The sequence below is a fragment of the Thalassophryne amazonica genome, chromosome 16, assembly GCF_902500255.1.
Source record: "Thalassophryne amazonica chromosome 16, fThaAma1.1, whole genome shotgun sequence".
NCBI classification, from domain to species: domain Eukaryota; kingdom Metazoa; phylum Chordata; class Actinopteri; order Batrachoidiformes; family Batrachoididae; genus Thalassophryne; species Thalassophryne amazonica.
Window position 1 is genome coordinate 16,893,152 of NC_047118.1, and position 22,272 is coordinate 16,915,423.

At 41.2% G+C, this 22,272-nt stretch overlaps 1 long non-coding RNA gene across 1 annotated transcript; it reads left to right on the plus strand.

Moving 5' to 3' along the window:
- Positions 1 to 6,859: 6,859 nt before the first annotated feature.
- Positions 6,860 to 18,983, plus strand: LOC117528525. The gene is made up of 3 exons (XR_004565799.1): positions 6,860 to 6,964; positions 16,253 to 16,258; positions 18,973 to 18,983. It is a non-coding gene; the product is annotated as an uncharacterized LOC117528525 (long non-coding RNA).
- Positions 18,984 to 22,272: the final 3,289 nt, after the last annotated feature.

The window sequence follows — 22,272 nt, forward strand, 5'->3', positions numbered from 1 at the left end:
CGTGTGAAGTGTCCGGGATGAAAATCAGCACCTCCAAATCCGAGGCCATGGTTCTCGACCGGAAAAAGGTGCTTTGCCCTCTTCAGTTCGGTGGAGTGTCCTTGCCTCAAGTGGAGGAGTTTAAGTATCTCAGGGTCTTGTTCACGAGTGAGGGACGGCTGGAGCGTGAGATCAATAGACAGATCGGTGCAGCATCTGCAGTGATGCGGTCGCTGTATCGGACCATTGTGGTGAAGGGAGAGCTGAGTAGGGGGGCAAAGCTCTCGATTTACTGATCGATCTACGTTACGATCCTTACCTATGGTCATGAGATTTGGCTCATGATCGAAAGAATGAGATCGGGGGTACAAGTGGCCGAGATGAGTTTCTTCCGCAGGGTGGCTGGGCGCTCCCTTAGAGATAGGGTGAGGAGCTCGGTCACTTGGGAGGAGCTCGGAGTCGAGCCGCTGCTCCTACACATCAAAAGGAGTCAGTTGAGGTGGCTCGGGCATCTTTTCCGGATGCCCCCTGGATGCCTTGCTGGAGAGGTGTTCCGGGCACGTCCCACTGGGAGGAGGCCCCTGGGAAGACCCAGGACACGCTGGAGGGACTACATCTCTCGGCTGGCTTGGGAATGCCTTGGAGTTCCCCCGGAGGAGCTGGAGGAGGTGTGTGTGGATCGGGAGGTCTGAGCGGCTTTGCTTGAGCTGCTGCCCCCGCGACCCGACTCCGGATAAAGCGGAAGAAAATGGATGGATGGATGGATGGATGGATGGATGGATGGATGGATGGTTTAATTACTGCCACCTTAAAAGCACGTGGTACATAGCCAACTAATAAAGATAGGTTGATCATATTTAAGATCAAAGCATTAATTAATGGTAGGGCTTCCTTGAGTAGCCTGGTAGGAATGGGGTCTAATAGACATGTTGATGGTTTGGAGGAAGTAACTAATGAAAATATCTCCGACAGAACAATCGGAGAGAAAGAGTCTAACCAAATACCAGCATTACTGAAAGCAGCCAAAGATAACGATACGTCTTTGGGATGGTTATGAGTAATTTTTTCCTCTAATAGTTAAAATTTTATTAGCAAAGAAAGTCATGAAGTCATTACTAGTTAAAGGAATACTCGGCTCAATAGAGCTCTGACTCTTTGTCAGCCTGGCTACAGTGCTGAAAAGAAACCTGGGGTTGTTCTTATTTTCTTCAATTAGTGATGAGTAGTAAGATGTCCTAGCTTTACGGAGGGCTTTTTTTTATAGAGCAACAGACTCTTTTTCCAGGCTACGTGAAGATCTTCTAAATTAGTGAGACGCCATTTCCTCTCCAACTTACGGGTTATCTGCTTTAAGCTGCGAGTTTGTGATTTATACCACAGAGTCAGGCACTTCTGATTTAAGGCTCTCTTTTTCAGAGGAGCTACAGCATCCAAAGTTGTGCTCAATGAGGATGTAAAACTATTGACGAGGTAATCTATCTCACTCACAGAGTTTAGGTAGCTACTCTGCACTGTGTTGGTATATGGCATTGGAGAACATAACAAAGAAGGAATCATATCCTTAAACCTAGTTACAGTAGTTTCCGAAAGACTTCTACTGTAATGAAACGTATTCCCCACTGCTGGGTAGTCCATTAAAGTAAATGTAAATGTTATTATGAAATGATCAGACAGAAGGGTGTTTTCATGGAATACTGTTAAGTCTTCAATTTCCATACTATAAGTCAGAACAAGTTCTAAAGTATGGTTAAAGTGGTGGGTGGACTCATTTACATTTTGAGCAAAGCCAGTTGAGTCTAATAATAGATTAAATGCAGTGTTGAGGCTGTCATTCTCAGCATCTATGTGGATGTTAAAATCGCCAACTATAATTATCTTATCTGAGCTAAGCGCTAAGTCAGACAAAAGGTCTGAAAATTCACAGAGAAACTCACAGTAACGACCAGGTGGACGATAGATAACAACAAATAAAACTGGTTTTTGGGACTTCCAATTTGGATGGACAAGACTAAGAGTCAAGCTTTCAAAAGAATTAAAGCTCTCTGGGTTTTTGATTAATTAATAAGCTGGAGTGGAAGATTGCTGCTAATCCTCCCCCTCGGCCTGTGCTACGAGCATTCTGACAGTTAGTGTGACTCGGGGGTGTTGACTCATTTAAACTAACGTATACATCCTGCCGTAACCAGGTTTCTGTAAGGCAGAATAATTCAATATGTTGATCAATTATTATATCATTTACTAATAGGGACTTAGAAGAGAGAGACCTAATGTTTAATAAACCACATTTAACTGTTTTAGTCTGTGGTGCAGATGAAGGTGCTATATTATTTTTTCTTTTTGAATTTTTATGCTTAAATAGATTTTTACTGGTTGTTGGTGGTCTGGGAGCAGGCACCGTCTCTACGGGGATGGAGTATTGGGGGGATGGCAGGGGGAGAGAAGCTGAAGAGAGGTGTGTAAGACTACAACTCTGCTTCCTGGTCCCAACCCTGGATAGTCATGGTTTGGAGGGTTTAATAAAATTGGCCAGATTTCTAGAGATGAGAGCTGCTCCATCCAAAGTGGGATGGATGCTGTCTCTCCTAACAAGACCAGGTTTTCCCCAGAAGCTTTGCCAATTATCTATGAAGCCCACCTCATTTTTTGGACACCACTCAGACAGCCAGCAATTCAAGGAGAACATGCAGCTAAACATGTCACTCCCAGTCCGATTGGGGAGGGGCCCAGAGAAAACTATAGAGTCCGACATTGTTTTTGCAAAGTTACACAATGATTCAATATTAATTTTAGTGACCTCCGATTGGCGTAACCGGGTGTCATTACTGCCGATGTGAATTACAATCTTACCAAATTTACGCTTAGCCTTAGCCAGCAGTTTCAAATTTCCTTCAATGACGCCTGCTCTGGCCCCCGGAAAACATTTGACTATGGTTGCTGGTGTCGCTAACTTCACATTTCTCAAAACAGAGTCGCCAATAACCAGAGTTTGATCCTCGGTGGGTGTGTCGCCGAGTGGGGAAAAACGGTTAGAGATGTGAACGGGTTGGTGGTGTACAGGGGGCTTCTGTTTAGGACTACGCTTCCTCCTCACAGTCACCCAGCCGGCCTGCTTTCCCAGCTGCTCGGGATCTGCTGGGGGACAGCTAACAGCGGCTAAGCTACCTTGGTCCGCACCAACTACAGGGGCCTGGCTAGCTATAGGATTTTCCAAGGTGCGGAGCCGAGTCTCCAATTCGCCCAGCCTGGCCTCCAAAGCTACAAATAAGCTACACTTATTACAAGTACCATTACTGCTAAAGGAGGCCGAGGATTAACTAAACATTTCACACCCAGAGCAGACAAGTGCGGGAGAGACGGGAGAAGCCGCCATGCTAAACCGGCTAAGAGCTAGTAGCTGCGCTAAGCTAGCAGATTCCTAAAAACACGCAAAGTGAATAATGTGTAAATAATTTAGAGGTGATTCAGCAGAGGGAGTGCTTTAGTTAAGGTACGTGAAGATTAGACTGTGAAAGAAATCGTTATCTATGTAGTTATCTAGATCAATCTAACTACGCAGATTAAACAGCTAACAGATACAGCAAAACACCGCTGTGCTCCGGAACAGGAAGTGATACAATACCGCAATGAGAGCCAACCACCAGTAGAGGCAAGCAAGAGACATAAGACATAAAACAGACATAAGTGAAATGATTTCTAGTGAGTTAATGGATACATGCCAACCTGTCACAGCGCACAGCTGATAGTGGCTACCAAAGCTCCCTGAGGTGAAGCAGTGCAGCAGCAAGGTGACAGCTACAGCTGCTGTGAGAAGAGGAAATAATAGTAAACAAGTCAAAATTTCAAGTCATTCCTCCTCCCAGGTTTCCTACTGGATCTGTCAAATTTCATACATTGCAAATTAGGCTCATAGGGTCAAAATCCATTTGAGCCATAATGTTCAATTCCCACCCATATTTCTAGCAAAAAGCGAAAATGGATTAAATTGGGACAAAACTGTAAAATGCTACTGTTCCTGTGGTTCTTTTTGAAGCAATCTGAGTTTTTAAACTGAGAAAACTAATCCCACAGGGCAGCAAACTAATGGAGCATAAATTGATTATTTCCATCCAATTTTGGAGAGACCATTAAAACAAAATGAAACAAAGCAGTCGTGATCCCTGCCAGAATGATTAGCTGCGCCTTAGTATTTTCTTCATAAACAAATACAAATAAAGCAAGTTCTTTGGGTTTCTCTCCTTATGCTTGGGGGATCTGATGTGGAGCTGCAGGTTGATTTGGGACAAAATTTATGCCTGATGCCCTTCCTAACACAACTCTACAGTACACGAAGAATGGTCTTGAACTGGGTCCCTTCTGTTGTGGAACTAAGCGCACTGACCACTTGCCCACCACATGAAACACCTTTTTAAATTTCTAATGGCTTAGTGGAATGTGGTTTATTTCATATCACTGAAAATAATTTTAAATGGCGTAATAATGCATGTGTGCATAGTACACACCGAAACCCCAACCAAAAAGACTTTGTGAAGATTATAGAGCTCTGTGATGTCACAGAGAAAAGGAGATCAAAGGAAAATCCATCTTTGCAATGGTGAAGAAACTGATAAAAGGGAAATCATTGAAGGTTCAGGGGTTAAAGTTAGTCATCACCTGAAACCTCTTTAAGCGCCTCCTATTAACACTCTGTCTTGAAATTCAAACACTGTTAACCGTTACCTGGATTACCACCTCTTTACAGATGTGTACCTGGATGTCATGGTTTCTAAATAAAGCCACTTGAGAGTAGTTTTCACTCCTGCACTCGGGAAGCCAACACTAATTGACATATCTGGAAAACCTGTGTGTCAAGTTGAGTGCCGGAGAAAGAGACGATTAATCCTGAAGAAAAAAAAAAAAAAAAAAAAAACGCACAGCAAAACAAAATAAAACCCATAGTTCCATCAATGAGTCAGTCTGATAATGAATCAAAGCTGCTCGGCATTCTTAATTTTGAAACAATTCAGCAATGTTTTTCTGTTTCTCTGCAAATGTAGAGGCAATATTTTTTCTTTGCAGACATGTAAAAGTTAATGTTAATATTTTTTAGCTTTAGAGCAATAAAATCTTTGAGGAACAGAGCGGATTGAATGGTGTTCATGTTTCTGGCCTGTTTATGCTGTTAGGGTGGAGTGTAAAAATTTATCTCTTGGACACAAACACACTGAATTAGGGTAAAAAAAAAAAAAAGAAGGAACAATTGATGTTAGTCTTTGCAAAGATAGAATTTTAACAAGTATCACATTTAACTCCAGTACAGTATTTTACTCGATGCATCGCTGATGCTGAAAGCTTCAGTGTTATTTAATTCCAGTTCACCGAGGCTTGTAACATTTTGTTCACTGAGAGACGATAAAAAATTTAACTTTTTATTAACAAAGAAGATTAAATATTAGGTTTGAAATTTGCATTTTCATGAGTTTCCTCATTATAATTTAATATATCAGAGGGGTGAGAGATTCTCCATCCTAATGAAAAAGGCTCAGGTCTTTGTGTGTGACGTGACTTTTGAGGCTGGTGAACCTGAAAAGAAGCTTCAGGTGTTGTGACATGAAAGAAAGAAATTAGATTAGGAGGTGCACCCAGTGTGAAAGTGCAAAGACACCGAGGAACTGCAAGGCGATTCTGAATGTCAGTATTCAGTGAAAGCAGAGAAGTGACTGACAAGACAAAAGAGTTGAAATTGAGTTAATATATTGGAATTATTATCGTATATGACATTCATTCTTCTATTTTAGACTTGCTTCACTGTTACTGAGTTTAGCCTTCTTACTCGAATGAAAAAACGATTTGGGAATCTTGCACCCAGACCATTTTCCAACCGTTTCAGAAAGTACACATCTGCAGTTTAGTTTGGAGAATTTAAATGGGATGAAATTTTAATTCATAGAGAAATTCACTTCCTCGACAGTGACATTCATGTCTATACACTCAAAAAAATGGCTCTTTGGATGAACTCAGTTCAATTATGTGCAGGATTTCCATCTAATAAATATATATGGTTCCGACTCAGTTAAATTACATTATCTTGCATGGATGTGTTTTATTTGAGTTGGAGCTACATATATTTATTAGATGAAATCCAATCCAATGAGTCAGTTTTTTTTTTTTTTTTAGTGTATCACACAAACAAATGGCTCATTGGATGAACTCAATTCAATTATTGGCAGGATTACCATTTAAGAAATATAGGTAGTCCCAACTAAATTAAATTAAATTATCTTGCATGGATGTGCTTTATTTGAGTTGGGGCTGCCTATATTTATTAAATGGAAATCCTGCACATAATTGAATTGAGTTCATCCAATGCATACGTTTTTTGAGTGTAGATCCTCGGCCTTTGAGATCTGGAGTTGACCAGAAACAGCTTCCTCTCTTACGATATGGTTGTGGGACTTGGACACTAACCAGTGACCTGAGGTGACTCTTGATGTCTTTGGTACTAGGCCTTTGACATCTAGATATGCCCAGGATCATCTTACGGAGTTCACTGAATGGAGGTTGACTAACGGTGCCAATTTCTTTGCAAAGGAAGGAAGATTCAAGTCTTTAGGGTCCTGGTGCTTCCTGTGTAATTGTGTGGTTGTGGGACTTGGACACTAAACAGTGACCTAACATGACAATTTGATGTCTTTGCCACCAGGTCTGTGTAAGATTGCATCGTATAAACAATCGCTGTACTTGACTTTAAACTAGGGTTTTGGTGGTCACATTCTGCTGCCTCACAGTAGCAATGTGTAACCAAAAGACACATCTTTGCAGCCACAGGGGGATTCAAACACCAGGTGTTGCCCCCTGTGGTTGCAAAGATACATAATTTGGTTACAAAGTGGCACTGTTGGCAGGACATTGCAGTTCACCAAATGGTCACAGGCAAAGTTCTTGATGCTTAAATGCACCTGTGACCTCAGAATGAGGTCAAAAATGGAAGGGACATATGTAGCAAAGTGTCAACCAACATTCCACCTGGGCCCGGTTTCATAAAGCAGGCTAATCCTTTTTAGTCATCTAAACTCACTTAATCGACTGATCTTTTGACGTTAGTCAATACACAAAGTGGTTAGTCAGCTAAAGTTTCGCGTTAGCTGATTAAAGTTTTTAGCCTGCTACAGAGGAGGCTAATCTTATTTTAGTCAACAAAACCTCAGTGTCTTACCTAAAAAAAAAAAAAAAGGGGGGGGCTATCATGGACCACCAATTGATGCTGCAGGAAGGAAGAAGAGCCTTGTGACAGGAGCAGATGTTCTGGGACTGGAACAATCCATTGGAGATGTTTACGGACATCGAGGCTGGAAGCACTTCTCCTCTGGTGCAGCAGACTCGGCCATGTTTGTTAGCTGCAGACGACCAACCCCGACGTAAACAAAGCTGTCGCTCATTGAAGGCGTTTCTTGGCAACAGCACTGGCGAGGCTGCTTATGTCCACGAAAATTGTAGAGTAATGTTAGACAGCTAACCTAAAAGTTTAGGTTTGATGTGAAACGGAGATTAGACGGCTAATATTGGGTGACTAACCTTAGTCGACTAAATACGTTTAGTAGACTTAAAGATTAGACTGCTTTATGAAACCAATCCCTGATCACAGATTAAACATGGCTGAGTGTGAAAATAATGGCATCAATTGGAAACTATCAGTGATTCTGTGCAATACCTTAAACTGGGGTGTAAGAAACATTTGTGTCTCTGTGCTTTGGGTAAAATTCTAAATAAACCTCAAACTTTTTTCATCACTTGAAATTGCTGTTTTTCCAGAATAACCTTTCCCATAACACAGAGGTTATTAACAAATATGAAACCCACTGGGACGTATTAAACCATATTTGATTTGATATTCCTTCAGCTTGCGTTTTGTCGTCACTCATCCTTTCGTGATATTTCTTGATGAAACCAAAAGTATCCACAAAGTTCTGCACAAATGTCTGACTCTCTTGCAAGTTTAAGACTTCAGCTTTAAGGTTCTTACTCTCTACATGGGGCAAAATCATTTCACATTCACAATTTCTGGATTCCCAGTTGCTGTAACTCTTGGTATGCGGTACATTTGACTGCAGGCAGCCTCAGAGAGACTTCCTAATGAATATTCAGGTTACATCATTAACAGTGAGATGTACATACAGTTTGACTGGAAGGTTAATCACGTCTGCTGTTGTCTGACAGCGGGGCCCAAAGCCTACAGGAGGAGACTTTTGGGAAATAAAGAAGTCACTGCAGACTGTTGAGATTCCTGTATCACCGAGTCTTTGCATTAGGGTCGTCTGACGCAGTGTTCTTGTACCATTATCACAAATCTCCTTCATGAACACAGAATTATGCAGCGCAATATTTTGCTACGCATTATGTGATTAACCAAAGGCTCATTTGTCCCTTACAGAAGATATAGGGCTGATTTCAGAACATAAAAAGGCAGGTAGAGCTTTTACTTCCCAGTATTACTGAATAGAACTTTTGATTTTGACTATTTTCAACCCAGTCTCACAAGTTTTTTTTTTTCGTCCTCCTGTCATGAAATGAGTCAAATTTTCATGACGTGGTTTTGTTTTTTATCTTAGTATTACTAACCCTACTCCTCCCCCTAACCATAACCTAACCCTACCCCTTCCCCTAACCCTAACCATAACTCCCCCAGACTCCTCCCGCCCCGCATCACTTTTCATTTTGTGCACCCGTCACTTAATGTATTAGCATAAATTTGTGCTGCCGTTACAAAAATTTGGCACTTTTCATGACAATATCAGAAACCAATAGATTATGTATGTAATGTATATTTCATGATGCTGAATCACGACATGTCGTAAGATATTGTAGCTATTTTACAGTTCTTGAGTTTTAGGATGTGGAAGGTTTTGCCAGACGGATGGATTGAAGGACAGCAGTTTCTCTTGACAAGAGCAGCTTACTGTTGTGAATAATATAACATAGTCTGTTGTGAGGTTTTTGTTGTTGTTATCTGTAACCACCCCCCAAAAAATGTTCTGACACCACATCTGTATTGGCATGTACCCAAAAAAATTGTAGAGTGAATTCGAGGTTAGGCCCAAATATTTTTTTTTTATTTCATAAAAATTGTTTGTATTTAACACGACATATTTCACTTTTTAAAAAAATTTCTCAGCTTGGTCTCTTTTGTGAGCTCACTCTAAAATGTCTTGGTTTCTTTTCCAGACCATGCAAACCTGTGATAACTGGCTGAGCAGTGTTTGGTTAATCCTGCTGAAGTCTAATCGCGTCACTGGTGTTGTGTCTCTAATTTCTTTGGACACACTCACGTCCTCAGCGTGAACACTACAAAAACAGCGACAGTCACAATAGTTCAGTCAAAACCCTGCATGAGGCATCATCCTTTGTTCTGCGAAGGACTTTGAATGCACAATGAAAAGCAGAATTTTGCAGAGGTAACACTGTGAAAGTAATCAGAGTGTTACAGAGTTTTAACCTCAGAAAAGCGTATTCCATCCCTAAATAACATGATGACCTTGCGTCCTGCCAGCAGTTGGCTGCATCTTTGTCTGTGGTCGAAGCATGAGGAGCTCCATATTCCTATTTTCTGTGTGCCTCCTTTCAAACTCTCACATTTTGCTCGAAGGGCCTTCTTTTGTTTGGCTGTGGGAATAAGATTCCAGCTGTGGTACTGTAGGATTCATTTTCAGTTTAGCAGCTTTATATGAGCTCTGCTGATGTGAAATAAAACACTTCATTTCAGCTCAAGTTGATTATCTGATCTACTGAGTCTCTTCAGCATCTCCCTTGTTTCACTCTGGGTCATGCTGATTTGGCACAATTTTAACACTGGATGCCCTTCCAGGTGCAACTCCATATTGGGGAATGGGCAGGGGTGGGTTTTAACTGGGAACTTTCAGCACTGGAACCAAGAACTGCTTGCCCACCACCCCCGCGTCAGATTGTCTGATATATGGTCTAAAAATTGGTTGTCAGGATTTTAAGTGTTTACAAACAGATTTTTTTTTTTTTTGATTAATGGATTTTTGTCCTTCATTCTACAACAGTACCAAAGGAAATAGTCTCATTTGTGTACTCAACAAAAATATTAATGCACCACGTTTGCTTTTAATCCCATTTTTCATGAGTTGAAGTCAGATATCTGATGTCTACGCACACCAAAATCTCATTTTCCTCTAATTTCTTCAAAATTTTAAAATTTTGTAAGCCATCTGCATGTGTGGTACAGTGTGTTTCTCAGCATCCCATAAGGCCCTGGGCGCGCAGTAGTTCCAGGTAACATTAACATCGCTCATATGTATGTTAACCCCTCACTTAAAGTTGAGATTTTCTTCTACTTTGGTGCTTAAAAAATAATTTCCAATACATTCTCACAATATTGACTAATTCATTTACTTGGCATGTCATTTTGAGCTTATTATTAGCATGCAGTGTTTATTTGTTATTTATGTTTTTGTGGTGAAAATGACGTGTGTACAGTTGGAGCCATCATGAGATGATGGGAAATTGAGTCTTTCCCAGAGGATTTGACTTTTTTTTTTTTTTTAATTTATCATTCGAGCCTCACCTCAGCAAAGCGTCTCCTTTTCACTCTCTCTGATGGATTGGTTTCAGAATCCTGCACCGTTTAACCCAATATTGTCCTAAGAATGAAGCTTTTTGCTCACAATGACACATCTGCGCCCTTTCGTCTGACTGAATTAGGTTATTGTGCTGATGTATTTCCAGTGGGAACCACCCTGGTGATATAAAACATCATTTGCTAATTAACGAGGCCGTCTCTTGGCATTTTGAGGAAAATGATAGTGCTCCCAGAGGTTTTCTAAAGCTGAACCTCTGATAGAAATGATGGCTGTAAACAGGAGCAATCTGCAGGAAAAAAACTACAAGAAGTGCAAAAGCCATACGCTGTGTACAGTAATATGAAATAATGGTGCAATTAGTGCATGTCTCTGTCCACAGTGTATGCTTGGCTCTATTAAAAAAAATGAACTAGTTACCACCACCACTGAAGTTGGAGGAGGTTATGTTTTTGCCCCTGTTTGTTTCTTTGTTTGTTTGCCTCTTTGTGAACAGCCCAGAGCTCAATTTTTCATATATCATTATGACATTTTTATTGAAGATTCACACTCTAATAGGCAACATCACATTCAATTTTGAAGATCATAGGTCAAAGGGCAAAGTCAGGAAAAATCTTGGAAAACTGAAAAAAAAATCCCCATCTTTAACATTGAATGAATTTTACATTATAGCTTAATCAAATGTACCCCAATCACTCTCATATTTGAAGTGACATGCAGAGTGGCACTCACTATCACCTGACAAAGTTTGATCTGGATCTGATCCAGATTACAGATTATGTGGACATTTGAATTTAATATTGAAAATCCCATTTAATGTATATTTTACATTATATCTTAATCAAATATACCCCAATCACTCTCATATTTGAAAGTGACGTGCAGAGTGGCACTCACTATCACCTGACAAAGTTTGATCTGGATCTGATCCAGATTACAGATTATGTGGACATTTGAATTTAATATTGAAAATCCCATTTATCTTAATCAAATGTACCCCAATCACTCTCATATTTGAAAGTGACATGCAGAGTGGCACTCACTATCACCTGACAAAGTTTGATCTGGATCTGATCCAGATTACAGATTATGTGGACATTTGAATTTAATATTGAAAATCCCATTTAATGTATATTTTACATTATATCTTAATCAAATATACCCCAATCACTCTCATATTTGAAAGTGACGTGCAGAGTGGCACTCACTATCACCTGACAAAGTTTGATCTGGATCTGATCCAGATTACAGATTATGTGGACATTTGAATTTAATATTGAAAATCCCATTTAATGTATATTTTACATTATATCTTAATCAAATATACCCCAATCACTCTCATATTTGAAAGTGACGTGCAGAGTGGCACTCACTATCACCTGACAAAGTTTGATCTGGATCTGATCCAGATTACAGATTATGTGGACATTTGAATTTAATATTGAAAATCCTATTTAATGTATATTTTACATTATATCTTAATCAAATGTACCCCAATCACTCTCATATTTGAAAGTGACATGCAGAGTGGCACTCACTATCACCTGACAAAGTCTGATCTGGAGCTGATCCAGATTACAGATTATGTGGACATTTGAATTTAATATTGAAAATCCCATTTAATGTATATTTTACATTATATCTTAATCAAATGTACCCCAATCACTCTCATATTTGAAAGTGATGTGCAGAGTGGCACTCACTATAACCTGACAAAGTTTGATCTGGATCTGATCCAGATTACAGATTTTGTGGCCATTTAAATTTAGTATTGAAAATCCCATTTAATGTATATTTTACATATCTTAATCAAACGTGCCCCAATCACTCTCATATTTGAAACTGTCATGCAGAATGGCACTCACTATCACCTGACAAAGTTTGATCTGGATCTCATCCTGATTGTGGATTTTGTGAACATTTGAATTTAATATTAAAAAGCCCACTTGGTGTACATTTTGGCATTATATCTCAATCAAAAGTGTCTGTCAGTCTCATTTGTGACAATGTGTCATTGAATAGACTAAATTTGATCCACATCTGATCTGTCTTGTGGATTTGGCGGATATTCGATTTTAACATTGAAAAGCCCCTTTGATCTATATTTTCTGTATTATATTTTAGCTTCTGAAAATACACTTCTAACAGGACTTTGACCTTGAAAATTTTTCCAAGGTAGAAATTTATGGAATTGGAAACTAGTTTTGGTGGAGGTTTGTGCTCTACGAGCGTGATGCTTTAGTTATGAATTTGTTCATGTTGAGTTGACAAGTGCTGCTGTTCAGATGTGCTGCAGCATTTTTTTTTTTTTTTTTTTTTTTTTATTCTTTGTCCAACAACTCTATTACAGACAAATTCTCCCTGTTTTTAGTGCAGCAGGGGACTGTCAAACCCACAGAGCTCAAGTCTTGTCTTGCTTCGCTATAATTTTAAAATCAATTCACTTCACTCTTGTGTTGAAGAGTTTTTATGGGTTTATTATTATTATTACAACCCCTGGCAAAAATTATGGAATCACCGGCCTCAGAGGATGTTCATTCAGTTGTTTAATTTTGTAGAAGAAAGCAGATCACAGACATGACACAAAACTAAAGTCATTTCAAATGGCAACTTTCTGGCTTTAAGAAACACTATAAGAAATCAAGAAAAAAAGATTGTGGCAGTCAGTAACGGTTACTTTTTTATACCAAGCAGAGGAAAAAAAATATGGAATCACTCAATTCTGAGGAAAAAATTATGGAATCACCCTGTAAATTTTCATCCCCAAAATTAACACCTGCATCAAATCAGATCTGCTCATTGACATTGACCCTATGTGTATTTTTGCAAGGAATGTTTTTGCAGTTTTTGCTCTATGGCAAGATGCATTATCATCTTGAAAAATGATTTCATCATCCCCAAACATCCTTTCAATTGTACAAAATATCAACATAAACTTGTGCATTTATTGATGATGTAATGACAGCCATCTCCCCAGTGCCTTTACCTGACATGCAGCCCCATATCATCAATGACTGTGGAAATTTACATGTTCTCTTCAGGCAGTCATCTTTATAAATCTCATTGGAAAGGCACCAAACAAAAGTTCCAGCATCATCACCTTGCCCAATGCAGATTCAAGATTCATCACTGAATATGACTTTCATCCAGTCATCCACAGTCCACAATTGCTTTTCCTTAGCCCATTGTAACCTTGTTTTTTTCTGTTTAGGTGTTAATGATGGCTTACGTTTAGCTTTTCTGTATGTAAATCCCATTTCCTTTAGGCGGTTTCTTACAGTTCGGTCACAGACGTTGACTCCAGTTTCCTCCCATTCGTTCCTCATTTGTTTTGTTGTACATTTTTCGATTTTTGAGACATATTGCTTTAAGTTTTCTGTCTTGACGCTTTGATGGCTTCCTTGGTCTACCAGTATGTTTGCCTTTAACAACCTTCCCATGTTGTTTATATTTGGTCCAGAGTTTAGACACAGCTGACTGTGAACAACCAACATCTTTTGCAACATTGCGTGATGATTTACTCTCTTTTAAGAGTTTGATAATCCTCTCCTTTGTTTCAATTGACATCTCTCGTGTTGGAGCCATGATTCATGTCAGTCCACTTGGTGCAACAGCTCTCCAAGGTGTGTTCACTCCTTTTTAGATGCAGACTAACGAGCAGATCTGATATGATGCAGGTGTTAGTTTTGGGGATGAAAATTTACAGGGTGATTCCATAATTTTTTCCTCAGAATTGAGTGATTCCATATTTTTTTCCTCTGCTTGGTCTAAAAAAGTAATCGTTACTGACTGCCACAATCTTTTTTTCTTGATTTCTTATAGTGTTTCTTAAAGCCAGAAAGTTGCCACTTGAAATGACTTTAGTTTTGTGTCATGTCTGTGATCTGCTTTTTTTCTACAAAATTAAACAACCGAATGAACATCCTCCGAGGCTGGTGATTCCATAATTTTTTGCCAGGGGTTGTATTATTATTATTATTATTATTCTGTTATGGGTCTTTCATTCAATGTGCAGTTGACCTACTAAAAGAAACAAAGTTCCACCTGTTTAAGAAGCTGCAGAAGGCTTTCACACTTAACCGGGTCGATTCTGCTCTTTTGCTTGTCCAGATCCTGACAGTTCAGCACATATCGAACACATCAAGTGAAACTTACCGCTGTTTAAAGTGACACAACAAATCAAAGCGTGAAACATGCACAGTCTGTGACTGAGTGACGATAAATGGGAATAAGTCTGGATAAACACGCATATGTTTTGTTGTACTTTCTAAAGTCAGTCTGCAACACCAGCACTCAGTTTTGATAGTGAAAAACATTTTACTGCAAAATAAAATTAAAAGAAATTGCAGGAGATGTATGCGCCCTGGTGTTTTGATAAGAAGATGCTGTTTGTTTGCTTTTTTCTTTTCTTTCTTTTTTCTTTTCACAAAATCAAATTATAATACCCAAATATTCTCATTCTATCAAAGATCAAATAAAACGTTTTTGAAAAATCTCATCTTCTCTGTTTTATTTGTATGCATGAAGGCATGAAAAATTTCCTTGTTGGAGGTGATGGTCTAGTGCTAAGCGCTGGGCTTCAGACCAGAGGATCCTCGGTTCAAATCCCGGCCGAAAATCACTAAGGGCCCTTGGGCAAGGTCCTTAATCCCCAAGTTGCTCCCTGTGTGTAGTGAGCACCCTCACATCAGGGTGAATGTAAGGCATTATTGTAAAGTTCCTTGAGCATCTGATGCAGATGGAAAAGCTCAATATAAATGCAGTCCATTTAACATTTATCAATAATAAAAGAAATGTTATTAAAAGTTGCAGATAATTACCTAAAACACTGTGTGTGTGGTTAGTGGTTCTCACTGTTGCCTCACAGGAAGAAGAGCATGGGATCGATGCCCATCTGTAGCCTTTCTGTGCAGAATTTGCATGGGTTCCCTCTGGGTGCTCTGGCTTCCTCCCACATCCAAAGACATACAAGTTAGGTGGATTGTCTTTAAATTGTCCGTAGGTGTGTGTGTGTGTGTGTGTGTGTGTGTGTGTGTGTGTGTGTGTGTGTGTGTGTGTGTGTGTGTGTGTGTGTGTGTGTGTGTGTGTGTGTGTGTGCGCGCGACTGTGAATGAGTTTGTTTGTCTATATGTGGCCCTGCGACAGACTGGTGTCCTGTCCAGGGTGTACCCCTCCTCACACCTTATGCTTGCCTGGATAGGCTCCACCCACCCCTCCAGTGACCCTTAATTGTAGAAGCGGGTATATACGAGGGCTGTCAATAAAGTAAGGGTCCTTTTTATTTTTTTCAAAAACTATCTGGATTTCATTCATATGTTTTTACGTCAGACATGCTTGAACCCTCGTGCGCATGCGTGAGTTTTTCCACGCCTGTCGGTGACGTCATTCGCCTGTGAGCACTCCTTGTGGGAGGAGTCGTCCAGCCCCTCGTCGGAATTCCTTTGTCTGAGAAGTTGCTGAGAGACTGGCGCTTTGTTTGATCAAACTTTTTTCTAAACCTGTGAGACACATCGAAGTGGACACGGTTCGAAAAATTAAGCTGGTTTTCAGTGAAAATTTTAACGGCTGATGAGAGATTTTGAGGCGATTCTGTCGCTTTAAGGACTTCCCACGGTGCGAGACGTCGCACAGCGCTCTCAGCCGCCGTCATCAGCCTGTTCAAGCTGAAAACCTCCACATTTCAGGTTCTATTGATCCAGGACGTCGTGAGAGAACAGAGAAGTTTCAGAAGAAGTCGGTTTCAGCATTTTATCTGGATATTCCACTGTTAAAGGAGATTTTTTTAATGAAAGACGTGCGGACGGGTCCGCGCGTCGGGATGCAGCCGCCGCGACACTCCGCCACAGGAAAAACACCTCTGTTGAAAGCCTTAAGGACAAGTTGGAACATGTCCTGCCTGTTAAACAATTTCTCATATACTCACTCCACTGAAAGCCATCCAAAGCCGCCTGGATTTTACAAATGGTTATGAACACGGAGGTGTTTTTCCTGTGGCGGAGCGTCGCGGCCGTCCGCACGTCTTTCATTAAAAAAATCTCCTTTAACAGTGGAATATCCGGATAAAATGCTGAAACCGACTTCTTCTGAAACTTCTCTGTTCTCTCACGATGTCCTGGATCAATAGAGCCTGAAATGTGGAGGTTTTCAGCTTGAACAGGCTGACGACGGCGGCTGAGAGCGCTGAGCGATGTCTCACACCGTGGGAAGTCCTTAAAGCGACAGAATCACCTCAAAATCTCTCATCAGCCGTTAAAATTTTCACTGAAAACCAGCTTAATTTTTCGAACCGTGTCCACTTCGATGTGTCTCACAGGTTTAGAAAAAATTTTGATCAAACAACGCACCAGTCTCTCAGCAACTTCTCAGACAAAGGAATTCCGACGAGGGGCTGGACGACTCCTCCCACAAGGAGTGCTCACAGGCGAATGACGTCACCGACAGGCGTGGAAAAACTCACGCATGCGCACGAGGGTTCAAGCATGTCTGACGTAAAAACATATGAATGAAATCCATATAGTTTTTGAAAAAAATAAAAAGGACCCTTACTTTATTGACAGCCCTCGTATATAAAAAATATATATTAAATGTATAAATATAATATGATAAAATGTATAAATAAATGCAGCAGCTGTACTTCTTCATTAATTTTAAATTACAGGTTTTCTGTATTTTTAATAAGAAAAAAATCTAATGTTGACAGATACAAGAAATTATTATTATTATATTTAAGCACAACATCATAATATACATGTGTAATCTATAATACGTTTGTACACTGGATACTAACATTTTTTTATTTTATTACAGCACCCAGTTCAGAGTTATTTTCTTCGTAACAATCAAGGTGACAACATACATCGTCTGCCAGTGTGTTGAGATGATAGAAAAGCCACAGAATCTGTACTGTCTGACTTTTTTGTTTGTTTTACTTTCTGACACAAATACTACTTTGGGCTCCATCTTTGACCTGCTGCAACATATCATTGCTAGGATACAACCTAGGCCGTTGTTATTTTCATGCTAAAAGCCCATGTTGTGTATGTATCAAGTCTAAAATGGAGGTGTGCACAGTGGTCTCGAGCCAGCAGAAATTGACTGTGCAAAAGACCAACACAAACTTGTTGTAAACATGCCCCAGGGTTTCCTGCTAACTATATAGCACCCTATTTAGATATGTCTAATCAAAGTTTTTTTTAATCATCCAATGGAAAAATAAACTAAGCTCACTGGTTTATTTCACGTTACAAACAAAAACATTCCGATGATTAATTAACTACAAACCCTTTGCACACTGCACCCTCCTTTGCTGTTAAATTATGCACCATGCAAACAGCAAAGTGGAGCTCCGGGGGAACCCCGAGGCGTTCCCAAGCCAGCTGCGAGACGTAGGCCCTCCAGCGTGTCCTGGGTCTTCCCCGGGGCCTCCTCCCGATGGGATGTGCCCGGAACACCTCTCCAGCGAGGCGTTGAGGGGGCATCCAAGAAAGATGCCTGAGCCACGTCAGCTGGCTCCTTTCGACGTGGAGGAGCAGCAGCTCAACTCCGAGCTCCTCCCAAGTGACCGAGCTCCTCACCCTATCTCTAAGGGAGCGCCCAGCCACCCTGCGGAGGAAACTCATCTCGGCCGCTTGTACTCGTGATCTCGTTCTTTCGGTCATGAGCCAAATCTCAATACCACACTTGAGGGTCGGAACGTAGATCGATCGGTAAATCGAGAGCTTTGCCCCCCTGCTCAGCTCTCTTTTCACCACGACAGTCCGATACAGCGACCGCATCACTGCAGATGCTGCACTGGTATCTGAGACACCAATCTCATGCTCCATCCGTCCCTCTCTCGTGAACAAGACCCTGAGATACTTAAACTCCTCCACTTGAGGCAAGGACACTCCACCGACCTGAAGAGGGCAAAGCACCTTTTTCCGGTCGAGAACCATGGCTTCGGATTTGGAGGTGCTGATTTTCATTCCGGATGCTTCACACTCAGCTGCAAACCATCCCAGTGCACACTGAAGGTCCTGATTTGACGAAGCCAACAGAACCACATCATCCACAAACAGCAAAGACGAGATTCTGTGGTTCCCAAACCAGACCCCCTCTACACCCTGACCTCGCCTAGAAATTCTGTCTATAAAAATAATGAACAGAACCGGTGACAAAGGGCAGCCCTGGCGGAGGCCAAAGTGCACTGGAAACAGGCTTGACTTACTACCAGAAATGCGAACCAAGCCCCTGCTGCGGTCGTACAGGGACCGGATAGCCCTTAACAAAGGACCCCGGACCTCATACTCTCGGAGCACCTCACACAGGGAGCTTAGAGGGACACAGTTGAACGCCTTCTTCAGATCCACAAAACACATTTGGACTGGTTGGGCGATGAGCACCCGATGGAGGGTGTAGAGCTGGTCCAGTGTGCCGCGAGCAGGTTCGACTGTCGGTTGAATTCTCGTCCCAGTCCTCTGGAATAGACGTTACCGAGGAGGCTGAGGAGTGTGATCCTCCTGTAGTTGGAACACACCCTCCGGTCCCCCTTCTTAAACAGAGGGACCACCAACCCGGTATGCCAATCCATAGGCACTAACCCGACTGCCACGCAATGTTGCAGAGATGTGTCAACCAAGACAGTCCCGCAACATCCAGAGACTTAAGGTACTCCATACGGATTTCATCCACCCCAGGAGCCTTGCCACCGAGGTGTCCTGTCCAGGGTGTACAAACCATGTGTTGGAATAGCTTTATGGTGTGAAATTTAGCTTGATTGTTGATCTGGTGTTTTGGTTTTGCTTCTGTGACCATCCAGACCAGCTTTTCATTGTAGCAAGCAAATCATCCAAAGAATTACCAATAGCGTACGTGGGCCATCAAAACAGAGGTGTTTACAGCATTTTTAAAATGCATTCTGAACGCTCCCTCTTCAGGTTTACAGTGGCTCGCCCAACAAAATGGCATTACGTGATAAATCACGGGTAAAACAAGCAAAAAAGACAAATGGAAAGGGGTCTGTAGACAGTCTTAGAATGTGAAAAAGATACCTTATTATGTCACATGGCCTAACGTGGAATATTACTAAATGGTATTTCATTTGGTTCTAAATAATTCTGGAATGATTATTTTAAAGTGAAACATACAATTAATTATTCACATTTGAATGCAAATTGGGGGCAGCTTGGGGGGGTTCTGGTTTGAAGCCCTGGTTATAATATTTAATCAACTGTCTCATCAGATCGGAATTGATTTTATAGATTTGTTTGTGGTGAATTCAGATTCCTCCAAGATTCTCTGTATTGTCTTTTACTTTTACTGTGTTCAATAAATTTGAAGAAACTTGAAATACATAATCACAACACAAATTATTGAATACAAAAGAGCAATTGTCAATGATAATACACACTTCAAACAATCATCATTCTTACTTTATTCAGTGTGGATGGACTCTGAAAAACATATTTCATTTTCAGTTTATGAGTGGGAATTCATATTTGAGGATTATCACATACATGGTTTTATTGATGACACCAAAACAACACTGGTTCAACACTCTGTTGGCTACAGTACACTTCTGCTACCAATAATGTAAATATATGGATTAATATCTGGAAATTTCCCTTCAAAATGACATCTATTACTTTCAAAACGTGACAATATTTAAAGTATGAACATCACAAACTGATTTCTTTATACTGTTGAAGCGATGAATGATCATTTCAAAACAGACTTTACCTTCGTGGATGGTGCTGTCATCTTTGTGGAATCAATGGATACACTGATTGCAGTATTTGAGAAGCTGAGTGAGGATTCAGAGCATCTGGGTCTGTGATTGTCCTGGATCAAGACTAATATCCAGGCTCTCAGTGACTTCCTGGACTCAACTATCAAAAGGGTATTTCTATGCTGTGAAAATCGAATTTGTATTTATTCACTTAACTCTGCAATGAAGCTAATGCCTCTGTGTTCTTTGAGAGTGAGACACATCTGGGAGGAGTGAATGGGGTCACGAGGTCGCTGGGCAGAGGTGTTTGGTGTTTAGCATAATCTCCGTAGGAGACGTCTTTAGGGTCTCTGTGCTTCTTGTCTGTATGCGTTGTGTGGTTGTGAAGCTTGGATGCTAACTGATGACCTGGGAAGACGACGATGAGGAGTATTGACTTGCATTTTGGCCATGTGGTGTGTTTCTTTGGAAATGATCCAGCATGTGTTGAGGACCCCAGTGGTTTGAGAAGGTCAAAGGGATGCCCGTGTTTCACCTGTAGGTGGCAGCTAGAGTGGTGGTGATGGGCCGGTTGTCTGCCTTGGTCACGGCCATCCAGGCCCCAAGGCAGTAAAAATATTTAATTGACAAAAATCATAAATATTTTGTCATTTTGTCAGCCGAGTGTGAAGCGTCCGGGATAAAACTCAGCACCTCCAAATCCGAGGCCATAGTTCTCGACCTGAAAAAGGTGCTTTGCCCTCTTCGGGTTGGTGGAGTTTAAGTACCGTATTTTCTGCACCATAAGGCGCACTGGATTATAAGGCGTGGCCTCAATTAGCGGGTACTTAACCCTTACAAAAGGCGCACGCTAAAACATATAGTCTACAAAAAAAAAAGGTCACAGAAGCAAAACGGTGAGTTTATTTGAACTTTTTAACAACTTTGAACTACCGGTATTTAACAATATGGTACTCACATTATTTTTTATTATGGTTCTGTCACAAATCCATCGAAGTCTTCATCTTCTGTGTCTGAATTGAACAGCTGGTCTTCTAGCTGTGGCCACCTCGCTTTGTTTCTGCGGGAACTCCGTTTGGTCTTTTTAACTTGGCGAAGTTCATTTTCTTGTTTCCTCTTGCAGCTGCTCTATTCCCATGAACAACCGCGTAACTGATAGCCTGCAGTTTGAATTGTGGCTCGTAAGCATGTCTCTTCGCTGGCGCCATTTTCGGGGGTCCTTAGACAAACAAATGTTGTTTTGCAGGATACCTGTAGTATACGGTAACTACCGGAGGAGTGGCGGAGGTAAGTGTACATACCATGGATTCACGGACTCTTCTCTAATTGCTTTATCGCTGCCAGGGTACGTACTCTACGCTGCTAGCATATGTACTTTACGTATTACGTCCTTGTGTCAGCGGGAAAGGGTCCGATATTCTGACGGTCAAAGACATCGGTCGTTTTTACAGATTTTGGAATTCAGTGCGCACATAAGGCGCACCGGATTATAGGGCGCACGGCCGATTTATGTGAAAATTTAAGGCTTTTAGGTGCGCCTTATGGTGCGGAAAATACGGTATCTCTGGGTCTTGTTCACGAGTGAGGGACGGATGGATGGAGCGTGAGATCGATAGACGGATCGGTGCAGCATCTGCAGTGATGCGGTCGCTGTATCAGACCGTCGTGGTGAAGAGAGAGCTGAGTATGGGGGCAAAACTCTCGATTTACTGATCGATCTATGTTCCGATCCTCACCTATGGTCATGAGATTTGGCTCATGACCGAAAGAACGAGATTGCGAGTACATGCAGCCGAGATGAGTTTCCTCCGCAGGGTGGCTGGGTGCTCCCTTAGAGATAGGGTGAGGAGCTCGGTCACTCAGGAGGAGCTCGGAGTTGAGCCGCTGCTCCTCCATGTCAAAAGGAGTCAGTTGAGGTGGCTCGGGCATCTTTTCCGAATGCCCCCTGGACGCCTCGCTGGAGAGGTGTTTTCCGGGCACGTCCCATTGGGAGGAGGCCCCGGGGAAGACCCA